General features: G+C 35.4%; 1 protein-coding gene across 45 annotated transcripts in view; it reads left to right on the top strand.

The window, feature by feature from the left end:
• Positions 1-12,847, top strand: part of SOX6 (SRY-box transcription factor 6) — a 571,438-nt gene that overhangs the window by 106,631 nt on the left and 451,960 nt on the right. For all 45 annotated transcript variants that reach the window (XM_070491207.1, XM_070491211.1, XM_070491215.1 and 42 more), the window contains one exon: positions 232-303. The gene's annotated coding sequence lies outside the window, so the exon portion shown is untranslated. The remainder of the gene's footprint in view (positions 1-231; positions 304-12,847) is intronic.

The following is a 12,847-nucleotide window of genomic DNA, read 5'->3' as shown; positions in this document are numbered from 1 at the left end:
TACTGACAATTTTTTTAAAAAGCTATAATGGATGGAGATGTTGTATTCTTAGAACAATGAAATAATTTTTTTTTTGGTATTATCATCTTGGAAAAAGTTGTTAGAGGAGATGGGGACAACTGCCTGAGTTAAAAATAGTGTAATTTGTAGCCAAAATATATACTTTTTAAATAATGCATATAAATACAATTTACTCATCCTTTTCATGTCATTTTCTGTCTAAATTTTCAGGTCATTTTCATGAATTCAAAGGCAATTTACCAGTGATTTCTGGGTGCTGGGGCTGATTTTCTGTGCATATTTGTAAGTATTGGTTTATTTATTACTCTTCTCATTGTGTAATGGAACAGTTACAGTTTGTAAACATGTTCTTAACTTCTTTTGTGTGAATTTTTATTAGTTTTTTGGTAAGTATTTAAAAAGTATTATTAATGCCAGTTTTTCAAGTATTTTCTTAAGAGGAGTATAGAAAAAATATCAGCTGGTGAAAAAAGCCTCAGTTTGTTGTGATTTCCTATGAAATAACACAATGGCAGGGACCATTATAATTAGCAGAAGGATAAATATCTTACTTTTTGAAGATGGGGCTCAATTGTAGGATTACCCTAAAGTGGCTAGTCTGTATAGACATGATTAATTTACCCTGATAACTTCTTCCAATCTTCTGGTTGTCTGGGCTTGAAAAGTGCTATGGGCCTGTGCTCAGAGAAAAGATGTGAGATGATATAGAGTTCAAAGAGCTGTCAGTACATGAGGAGATTATATACTAAGGAACCAAAGTCTCATTTAATGAATGTAGAATGTATATTAAAATGGAAATGTTCCTGCCTTCTTCACCATCCCTAAAACACTACTATATTTTAAATGGTATTTTGGAGAATAAAGATACTTTTTCTCAGGAATGAAGGTAAATTTCAAGAAAAATGAGTAAACTTTAATGATCAATTAAAGTACTTTAAATTGATATATGTTTATTAATATAGAAATAGTTTAGAGTATGTCGCAGTTATTAAAAATGTACGTACATAAGACCACGTTTAAGTAACTTGAGTTTAAAATATATTTATATGTTGACATTGTTGTAAACCATTGGCATTTAAGGGTCTCTTTCACATTTGATAACAATGAAGACATAGGAAACTTTTCCTCTGTTAGTGTACTCCTATAAAGGAGTTTTAGAAAATGTACTTACAGGAAAGTATTTGAAAAAAGTAATGTTATAAATTACAGTTTAAGTGATTCAGTATTTAAGCAGAGAGTAGTGAAATGTGTTTAAAATGAGCTTTACCTTTCTTTTAGAAGTAGCATTGATTGGGGCAGACATTTTGAACCAACTTAAACAAAATATATGTGAATGTTTAATGTAGTTTAATACATTTTGTATGTTTTTAATGCTTTAAGAATGAAGTTATTTTTATGAGACTATCAATTCATGTTTTATTATTTGAAAACTTAATTCTTAGCTAAAACACAAAAATATTAAACTGCATGGTTCATTTGGATTAAATATAAGCTTTTAATTTGTGCAAGGTATCATAATGATGATTAGGAGGCAAAGAAGATGGAGATAGAAATGTAAAATATCTTTGAAGGGCTATTAAGAAAAAGGATGATTCCAAGGAGCTGAGCTTTTTCTGTTAGAAATCTGAGTGAAGGGAAATAATTTTGAGCTGTCCAAATCTTATCTTTGATAGTTTATCCTTTCTTTTACCTCCTTTCTCTCTTCTCTCACATCGTTCAATCATTTCCGTTAGTAAGTTTTTAGGATGATTAAATTTTTAAAGTGAGAAACATAAGATAATTACTGGTATTTCAACCAAGATGGCTTTCTTTAAAATGTAGTTCATATTTCTCATCACCCAAAGGCTCTCTTTCCTGAATTCTTCACTTCTTTCCCTGCCTCCCCTCACCCAACCAGACATACATAAATTAGCTTTGAATGGAGGTGATCCAATTAGCTGAGATTTTTCTTTTCGTCTAACAAAGAGAGAGGCTAAAAATAGAAGGGGCACTGTGGATAGTTTTCATATGGTTATTTCTGGAGTTCAACTTAAAAAAAAACCAAAAATCTTTTAGTGAGATTTTTGTCTGATCACTTAGGTAGAAGTCGTGCTAATCATACAGGCCTAAAGTAATTGTTTTCCAGTTTTGAGAATTTCCATATGCTAGTTTAGGGCATGGACCTTGTTGTTCCTTTGGTCAGTGGTCTCAAACTTTGTTAGAGCCTACTCCTAACTGTGGAACTTTCTTATTAAAGAAATCTAGGAGGATACTATGACTAAGATAAGTCAGATAAAATTAACACGGCATCCAGAATGCTTGAGTTCCCATTCTTTCAATTATTGTGGAAACTGTCCACGACTGACACTGAATGATGAGACAGCTAAAACAATAGAAATATTTACGTAGTCTGGTCTAAGAACAAGCAAATGGCATCAGTGACAATGGCTTCTTTTAGGAACTTTAATTTCCATGTCCTGGGACTGCTTATTTGCTACATGATCTCAGGCAGAAAGTTATACCTCATGGCCATGGAAGGTCTCTCAATAAGGTGTGCAGAAGCCAGTCTGTGAGATAAGGAAGGTGGGATATTGTTTTGCACATCCATAATGAATGGGCCACACCAAGGGTGTGTGAGAACAGATTGGAATCTTACCTACTCACATCTACTACCTAGGTCAGAAGAGGAAAACACTGTGAAGGAAAATGCTTATTGTTTCAGAAGCTGAAAGCGTTGTGTTCTAGTTTTCTTTTTTCTCTTTAACAAATAAAACTACCCTTTTCTTTCCCAAAGTAGGCGTTGTATAAGAAGACTGTTTTGCATGCTAATATCCCATGTTTCATTTTTTATCTCTAATTAAAAGATAATTATGTCATTCTGATCATTCAATTTTACCAGGGCAATAAATGATTGGTTAAAACAAAACAGAAATGAATTGTTAGACACCCTGCTTTTTCAGATTACCCAAGCCTCTTTAGTAATTTGATAATGAATTCCTTTTTATAAAATTCTGTCTCTCTTCATGGTCTCTAATAGCAATCTTTTACTTGAAAAGGTACAAAAGTATTTTATTGTCTGGTACAAAAAGTAATTGTTGCTTAGTCCCATGCTTGGGCAATAATAATAACAATATCTTAATTTGATATAACACTTACTTTTGCAGACATTAAATTGGCTGAGTTTTGTAAAAACTGTAAGACGAGTAGGAATTATCCTCATCTTTGCAGAGTAGCAGGATTCCAACTTAGGGATCCATGGTATAAATTCAGTGCTCATTCTGTAATAGTACTAAGCTGTCCTTTCTCAGAAGTTTAGCTCTTTCTTTTGTTGTTTTTGATCACTAGCTTAGTCTCCATTTGGTTGCTGTACAAATATTTTCAAAAAGTTGAGGTATGGTCAGTCAGAAAGGAGATTGTAGAGAGCCTTCTACCACTTCATTTCCTCTTGTTCCTGGATCATTTCCTCCTCCCTGACACTTCTCATTTCCTTATTCCAAACTGCCACATGTCATGCTTCAGCTGAAATTTTTTGAATTGTGTAGATTTTTAGGAAACAAACAAAAAGAATCACAAATTCATCTCTTTGTGGTATTTCAAAATGGAAAGAAATCTGTTTCAAACTGAGCATAGCCCAGACCAAAGCTCCCTCGGCAAGAACATCTGTGATTTTAAGGACAAGTAGATCTAAGTGCATTATCTTTAAAAAATATTATTCCAGACTAATCTTGACATAGAGCAGGTAAATAAAAAAGATGAGCTGTGAAAATCCACAAATAGGGCTTGAATGCCATTTTCCATGACAACGGGAGCTGCCCATGAAAGCATTAATGCTGGGAATGTAAGGAATTTAAAATTGTGCCTTCTCAGTTTTACAGTTGTGTGCTCATGTTAATTAGAGATATACTGACATTTGAAGTATCTACATTAATACACACAGCTACTATACATTTGTGAACTGTGGCCAGAAATCTACTTTAATTGAAAGCAGTTTGCTAATCTGAATGTGTATATCCATTACGTTTTAAGCTTTTAAGTTTTATATACTAGTGCCCTTAGATACTTGTTCTATCTGCTCTCTCCACTTTCTGTTTCTAATTTATACCTGAAAGGACAGCCTGGCCTATTTTTAATATCCTAGTGGTGTTTTGGAGCAATATTGGTGGAATTTTGAGAAAAAAATGTTTTTAATAGTGTCCTTTATTTGCTGTAGTTTGAATCTCTTTTCCCTTTCTGACTTTCTAAATTGTTAGTTTTTCCTGCAAACCTTTAGGATGGCCTGCAACTGAAATAAGTAGGATTTAGGTTTATGGAATTTGCTTCACTGTCTATATTTAAGCACTAAAAGGCTACTCTTCAGAGTCACACTATGGTTTTAGCCAGAAAAGCCCAGTGTTAGAGGCCTTGATGAGATGAACATTGAAGAGGCATTCTGGTTTTTCTAGTACAGCTGTTTCAGCTTTCCCTCTTGATGTCAAGGCATGTATCTTAATTTTTGATTTGCAAATATCTTCATGATAGCTTGAGGACTTCTTGAGGTCATGTTTAGCTCTAGAGTTTTTGCTTTGGCTGTCTCACACTTAAAGGAAGACCTTACCTCTATTTTTTGCAAGCTTGTATTTCTTAAGAATCTACCAGTCAGGATTTTTAACCTAATTGTTTTGTGCTTGTTGTCTAATAAAACTCCCACACTTACTTTTTGGACCAATCCCTGAATATTACACAAGACCAGTTAGAAAGAAGCTTCCTTTTTGTCGCACAAGAACAAACTGCTCTAAAAAGTTTGTAATACTCTGGACTTGTTTCATTAAACCATTTTACTGGCACCATTAAATCACTGAGACCTGGGACCATTAAAACTTACTCAGTACTATTATTAGTATTATGGCCTATTTTACCCTTTATTACTTTTTTTCACTGTACTAAGTTCCTCTGTTCTTTATTCTTTCATGTTGCTTACTACATATTGTGCCATCACAGCACATTTGGTAATTTCAAGTTAATTGCTCAATTATCAGTGATAGTCATGAAGCACTTGAAACATGCGCAATGGAAGATTTAAAAAATTTCAAAATAAGTTGGTGTGTCATAATCTTAAATATGAAACATGCCAATATCTGCAGGCATAAAAATACACTGCCTGAGCTAGGCATTTCAGGGAAGGCAAAAACCTACTCTTAAAATCAGGGCTTTTGTTTGGCACTGAAGTGTTTCATCTTTCCTAATTTCACGCATGTCTAAATTTGATCTTGGTTTACTTTTCAACTCTAAAAATTTGGTTGTATAAAGGAAAAGGGAAGTAAAACTGTACTGATTCTGTTTGAATGTTTTACCAGAACTTCACAATCGCAATATTCACTGTAAAGTGGAATTTGGTGTGAGTTAGATCCATGTTGGATGCCAATCAAGGAAGCTGACTTATAACGAAGCAGAATGATCTCTTTATAATGTTTCTCCACTCATAAGGCAATCCTCTAATCAGAGGACAGTGTTACAGTGAAGGTAGTGTGTTGATGATTGATTTATATTGAAAAAACCCAAGAGACCAATGACACTTTGGGGACTTATTCTGAATCCTACACAGTAAAATTCTCAGATGCCTTCAAGTTGACTTACACATTATGGCAAAATAATTATTGTAACTCTTTTGGCAACTAGGCAAACTACCATTACATTTTGCATTAGCATTCAGTTTAGGGTTTTCTCTAAACTAATATAGTGCCAACAGCTCTTTTTTAGATGCTATTATGGTTCTTTCACATTTTTATAGTACAGTAGTAAAGCTGAATTTACTGGCTACATTTGAAGGTGGAGTAGAGCAGCACAAGAGTCAACGTTAAAGTTATTCAGTGCCCGTGGAGAAAAATTTTTCTTAACTTGAGATTGGAAACAATATGGGGGCTTGGGTACAGTTTGCTGAGTGGCTAATAAATTTGAATATTCCCCCAAAAAGCTGCTCTCTGAACTTGTTTTTAACCAAGAAGATAGGCTTAATCATCTTCCAGTATTCCTACATAACTTTCATTAATATTTAAAGGAATTAAATGTATGTAGAAAAGGGGAAATAAAGTCATAATTTGAGCTGGCTGGTGGTCTCAAACGTAAGGAAGTGAGTGAGTGTAAAAAATGCACTAATTATGCACAGCCAGCCATTATTTTATAATATAATGACCTATAGCATGTGAAATATAGTCTATAATTCAGGAAAAAGTAAAGTCATTGATTTACTGAAGATTTAGAAATATTTTAGTAATTATTCAGTTTATATAGATTGTTTGAATAATCAACAAAATCTAGTACTTTTTGTTGTATTCTTGTCCCTACACATCACTCTCAGCATATAGTTTTACCTGAAGTACATATTTCATGTTCTCTTGGAGTGTGGGTATAAATGCTTATCCTTTTACCTAATTTTGCTAGCTCCAAACATCAAAATGTGAGTTAAATATTGCCAGTAAAGATAAAAACATTTTCTGTGTTCTCTCCCTTCCTCTCCTTCCCTTCCTCCCTACTTTCCTCCCTCCCTTCCCTACCACCTCTGTCTCTCTCTCTCTCAATAGATTAATTTTGAAAAATTAAAAGATTAATTTCCAAAGCATCACCTTACATAGATGACGGGCAAAAGAGACTTATCCTTAATGTTTAATCAGTCAGAAGTTTGTCAATATGATGTAATGCTTGTTATTATTATTGTTTGCCTAGCACTGAGGGCTTGGCACAGTGCTTAGAAGAGAAGAAAAGATAGTCTCTAACCCAAGGGCTTAAAACTTGGTATGTTACTGGAGAGTTTATGTGGGTGGAGTTTTCCTTGGATACAAACTGAACTGGAGTTAGCTCTTTCTTTCTTTTAAGCTCACCCAGTTTCATATAAACTTAAATGATTGAATTCATTAATAAAAGCAGATTTTCTAGTTCTCTTTCACCTTTGGGCTCTTTTATGCCTTTGGAACACGCAAGTACAACAAAAAGGTATGTTTGACAGTAAATTATTATTTTACCTTTTTGACTCATGCGTGGTAGATAATCAAGCAATAGTATTAATGGAATCCAAGTCTGCACCCCTATAACAGCCTACATTAGGCAGCGTATAGGTTCTTTTTTTTTCTTAAAGCTATGGTAGGCTGGTAACCAAGCCTATGGCTTGGTTTTAATTATTTTCACTGATGTCCTGAGTTTCATGGAACAAAGTACAGAAGAAAGACAGATCTTATTCCTCATGTGAATATTATTTTTCTTCCATTATTACATATACATAGCATCAACAGTTAGAATGGGTTTTTTTTTAAGGTGAGATTGGTTGCATATAATTTGATATCTGATACTGCAGTCAGTGCACACTCAGTGAATGGCTGACAGCTTTAAGGGATGGAAACATTCTGGGCTTTGTCCCTGAAAGTGGCAGTGTGGGGAAGCCACTGTTGATCTTGTGGCTAGTTAAGGGAGTTTTTCTCTGGACTTGCAGTCATGGAACACATAGCTGAAAGGCAATATCTGGGGGAAGGTTGAAAAAATAAGGCATGAAAAACGTGGTGTAGACAAGAGAGCTGAGTATCAGAAAACTTGGAGGGCCTGGAGCTTTTTGAGAAGATATGGTTGAGCAAATAGAAGAAATATCTGTCCCCCCAATTTCACTACTGTAATTGAGAAGAGGAGACAAAAGGGAGACAATTTAGTGAAACAAGAGATGAATGAAATAGGAGATTTTTGTAAAATCACAAAATGGATTTCAGGACTGTCTTTTAAGATGTGGAAATACTTGTTTGGATTAGACACTAGTAACTTAAAAGGAGTTCTATAGGTTTTTTCCCCTAATTTGTTTCAGTTTTATTGATTTCAGTTCAATGTGTTTTAAGGACAGCTGTAGGAATTTTAGGTAAAAAATCAATGAGAATAAATTTTGCTTTATCTGGGTAAGGATTTATATAGATATCTATATGAAAATAATCATCTATGTATCACACTCTCTATTTTATATGGGAGACCTTTAGAAAAGTCTCATTGTACCCATGACCAAGAAGCATCATTATATCTTCTATAACAAAGCATCATGTGAATTAAGTTTCAAATATGGTCTACGATGTTTTTAGTTTTGTAGGTTGGTAAGGTTTTTGGGATCACATTTCTGTAAAGTGACTTTTAGTGTAATGAATCTTCTTTCCTTTCTTTTCTCCTTCTGCTTCCCTTTTCTTCCTTCCTCCCCCCCACCCTTTCTTCCTCTCCCTCCTTCCCTTCTGACCTTCCTTTCATTTAGAGATGGTTTGTTTTCAATTAGTCTGTATGCTGCTTGGCAGTTTGTAAGATAATACCTAATGCGTATCCCTTAAATTGTATGCAGGGTCACCTTTTTGATTAAGGATTGAAGAGTCCTGATTGGGTTTCTTACATGAACTAAGGGCACTCTTGTTCATTTTGTGCAATCAGAAAAACTGAGGAACCGTTGGACTGCAGTTTTATTGTTGTGAGGTGGTGAAGATAGGAAAATTAGAAAGAAATTATAATCTTTGTGGACCCATCAGTTTACTGAACCTGAAATAGGATTTGTCAAATTTTAAGGCTTGTTGAATGTTTGGTCTCTAAGGACAAGAGAGAGGAATAATCATGGTCTAAAAGGAGAATTTTTAAGTTTTCAGAGAGACCGCCTACAGTGAGATATTCTATACAACCGCATACTTACAACCTTAAGGGAAGGCTTTAGTTGTATTTTTCTGGCCAGTCTTCCATATAGCAAATGAATTCATCTCAGTTCTTGATGTTGGTTGTTTCCTGAGCATAGTTTGATTTATGGACGAAGGAGATTAAATATCCCATGCAACCAAAAGTGTAAAATTTATAAATTATCTTGAGGATACTAAGCAGGAGATGAAACCCAGATATGCCTGAAAGAAAGTTGTGGATTGGTTAAGGTTATGCTCATCTAGAAAACTGATAGGACAAGAAGCTGTCCAACAATTTGAAATGTCTAGAGGGAACAGGCTGCCCCTCTCCACAATAGCAGCTACCGTTGCTCTATCACTTTCCAGTGTCTGTGGCAGGAGAAGAAGTGGAGGGGATCAAGGGTCTGTATTTGGAAGAGGAAAGTTAACAAAAAACAGCTGCTGTTTGTGTTGACCACCTGTATGTTATAGGCGTTGCGCGACATACTTTTACGTTGTTATTTTTTAATCCTTCCAACAACCTTGTAAGATAGTTTGCTTCCCCAGTTATTTTGTCTAAATTCTGATTTCTTTTTGCCTTCATAGTGCTTAAAATGCTTAGTAATCATCATGTATTTGTATGTTTATTTAATGCCTATTTTCTTCACTAGACTAAAATTTCTGTCAGGGCAGAGACCATGACTATTTTGTTCAAACCTGTATACCCAGTTTCTAGCACAGTGCCTGACACATAGTAAGTTCCCAATAGATATTTGTTGAATGAATGAACAAAGAATAAAGCTGAAGGGAAAAAGGAAGGGAGGAATGCAAGAAAGAAAAAGACAGAGGTGAGATTCAAACACAGTCTGACTTCAGAACACATCTCTTCCCACTCTAGAACACCAGCAGGGTTTCACTTCCTGTAGAATATTCTTGATGATAAACTTATCTGATAAAATTTCTATAGGCTCAGCTGTCTTAGAGCACCTCAAATATGTTTAATCTTAGTCTGAGAAGTCTTACATCTTTCTCTGAGACTGAATGCCGTGAAAAAGTCCTGTCCCGTTTTTTCTCATCCTGTTGGACATTGCAACCATTTTATACTAACAGTTCTCTCCAGAAGTGCAGATTTCATATCTTAGATTTTTGGGTTTCTGTTCCTACTAAACAAAGTGAGTACATTTCTCTCTTTTCTTCTCTGAAATTGTCCCTTGATTTAGGTTCTTGTGCTGCTAAATTGACTTTCAGGAATGTGCAGAGTGATTGTTGCATGCCCTGCTGAGTTTTTTCCTGCAAGAGAGATGTGTCACTCTTATTTAGAGAGAGCCTGTGGGAGGAGCTGGGCCCTGCCCAAGGAGCTGTTATCCTGGAAGGTGCTGGGCACTGGGGCTTGGTTTGGTCATTCAGCAGTGACCTTGTCCATTTACCTAATTTATACTGCTTGGATTTTTCCTTGTTATTACTAAATATCATTGTCAAGCAGGTTTTTGTTTTAATATTGGTTTTTGCGTAACACCATTGACCATTTTCATTTCCTTTTATCCCCGGTGCTATCTTTAAAAAAAGCCTTACTTTGTCTTTCCATTTTATTTCCCAGGAAGGGAGGAAATGTAAGCATGTTGAGAGTAAATGCAAGGTTTGCCTAATCTCATAGTGCAGACGTGTGTCATTGTATCTCAGCTTTCAGCAATGCTATGAACCCTTGGAAGCATACTTTTTAAGTTGTGTAGTTGTGGTTACGTCAAACAGGAAGTGTGTATCTTGAGATATATTGAATAGATACTTATTTAAATCTTGTTCTCAAAAAGTGTCTTATATAAGCTCTGAAGAGGGTACAAGAAACAGATTTTTTGTGATGTTAAGCATAACCATCTTTACTGGACCAAACTGACAATCTTGGAAGCTCTGGCCATGTGAGAATTTATCATTTGAAGCAGGCTGGCCTACTCGGAATTTGGAATCCTAGTGAGGAATGATCTGACCTATTAGGATCTTCCTGCTGGATGGTATAATCAGTGATCAGTCTAACTTCCACTTTGCCCTCTGAAAATCATTTAAAGATGTGATTATCTGTTTTCCCAGTTGTGGCAAATCCTTTTTCAGTAGCAAATATTTTCTTCCCAGCAGAATGCTTAGTATCTGTTGGAAATTAATTCAACTCCACAAATACCTACTGAGTACTGATTATATTCAAAGCAAAGCATTAAAAACAAATGCAAATGTACAAAGTTCCTGCCATCAAGAACCTTAGAATCTAGACATAATTATTAAACTCTCTTATTCCTTTTTGTGTCCCTAGTGTCTAACTCAGTGCATGGCTCAAAGAAGGGATTAATAAATGTTGATTAAGTTGTACTGATTGTTACAGAGGACATAAGCAGAGGAGAGATGTAATTCCCAATGCAGAATATGTTAAAGGCCTTAATAAAGTAAAAAATAGTACTCTAGGGGATTCAAAAGAGTTAAAGATATATCCCTTTAAGAAGAAGGACCTTAGGAAGCAAACTCTTTGATGTTCTTTGAAAGTTGAGTAGACTTTTGTCAGTGAAATAGGGAATGAAGAGAGAGGAACATCCTAGTAGTGAGGAGAATAGCAAGAGCATGGGTATGGGCAGATGAATGGAAGCAGGGAAGTATGGGGGGGGGACAACGGGAAGTCCAGTTTGACTGAGGTACAGGGCGTGTATAAGCTAGAAAATTTAGTGTGATCATATCATTTTGGCCCATAAGGCTAAACTAAGGTATTTGGTAGATTTTAGGGGGCCATCACAACCAAATAGCCTAGTGGTATGGCAAAAGCTTTGCTTTTGAAAATTTAGTTCAGCCAGCAGTTTGTAGAGTTGGTTAGAGGCAGAGAAAAAAGACTTGAACTAGAGAAACAGCTTGTGAAGGCGATTGCAATAGTTCAGGCAGGAGGTAAAGGATTAAACAAGGGTGGGCATTTTGGGAACAGAAAGGAGAGACTTTCTCGCTGTAGGATCAGTAAGACTGGTCAGATTATATGTGGTGGGGAGCATGAGGGAAAGAAAGGAGTCAAATTGACTCCTCTTGCTTTTCCCTGTTCCTCTTGTTCACCACGTACTAAATTTTTGAAAAGGCAGAGGGAAATGATCATGCTAATTATTTCTTGTCAGTGCTCAAATCTTTTGTCATCTCATTGGTTAAATCCCCACTGAAAATTAAGGATGTTTTTTCTTCCCATGGAGAACTAGGAGAAAGATGTGTTTTTAAAGGAATGAGAATATACTTAAAGATAAAATTACTTTGAAGATTTAGAGGCATAACATAAATACAAACAATATTAACACAAAGAGTTCACACAGGCTGGGCCTTGTTGATTTCAGAGACATAAGGTAAAACTTGGACACTATGAGTGAGAAAAGTGAAGATACTTGAGATCATGGCATTCCCATTAGGTGGCTTTTACATAGGAATGAGTACATGACATCCGTGAGGAATAAAACAGGTGTGCACAGAGTTTGGTTACTTTTAAAACTCTCTCGGATAAAGTGATGACTATAACTCCCTGGTTATATTGCCACATTCTGTCCTTCTCCACGAAAGGTATAGCCACAGCAAATATTAAACTTAGGATATAGCCCTGTCTACTTGTCTCTTTCAAGGGAAGAGGAAATAACACAGGAAAATATATTCACGAGTAAGAAAAGATGTATTGAAATAAATGTTAAAAAATAGTCTTTTTTGAGAAAATGAGTTAAGTTGATTTTGTAAAGGATCTTTGTCAGTCTCATTATCTTATCATTCACGCTAACATTTCTTCATTCACTCAATAATAATATGAATTCAGGGCTCTTCTGGACATGAAGTGGAATTTAAAATGGGAAAGGAAGAATTAGTTCTCAGGAATTTATAATCTGTTTGTGGGAGAAGATGAAATATACATATGAAAGAGAAGAGCAAAGAGGTGACTGATACAAAACCTAGCAATTCCTGCCCAGGACATACTGTGACCATTGTTCCTTCTTGGAGACCTAGAGTGGCTGGTCATCTCTATCCTCCACTCAAGTGTAGGCACCTTAGCCTCCTGACACACTGAGCCCCTTGCCATTGCTTCATCGAAGGATGCTCTTTCATAACCTGTGTATGACTTAAAAATCCATCTCACTTGTGCCTAGCAAGTAGTTCATATTATGCAGTACGTAAGAGATTCCAGCAAAATGCTTTTTGAATGAATTACAGAAACTTTTTCTCTCATA

This window comes from Equus asinus, chromosome 20 (assembly GCF_041296235.1).
Source record: "Equus asinus isolate D_3611 breed Donkey chromosome 20, EquAss-T2T_v2, whole genome shotgun sequence".
Classification (NCBI taxonomy): Eukaryota; Metazoa; Chordata; class Mammalia; order Perissodactyla; family Equidae; genus Equus; species Equus asinus.
This window is presented reverse-complemented; position numbering and strand designations above follow the sequence as displayed.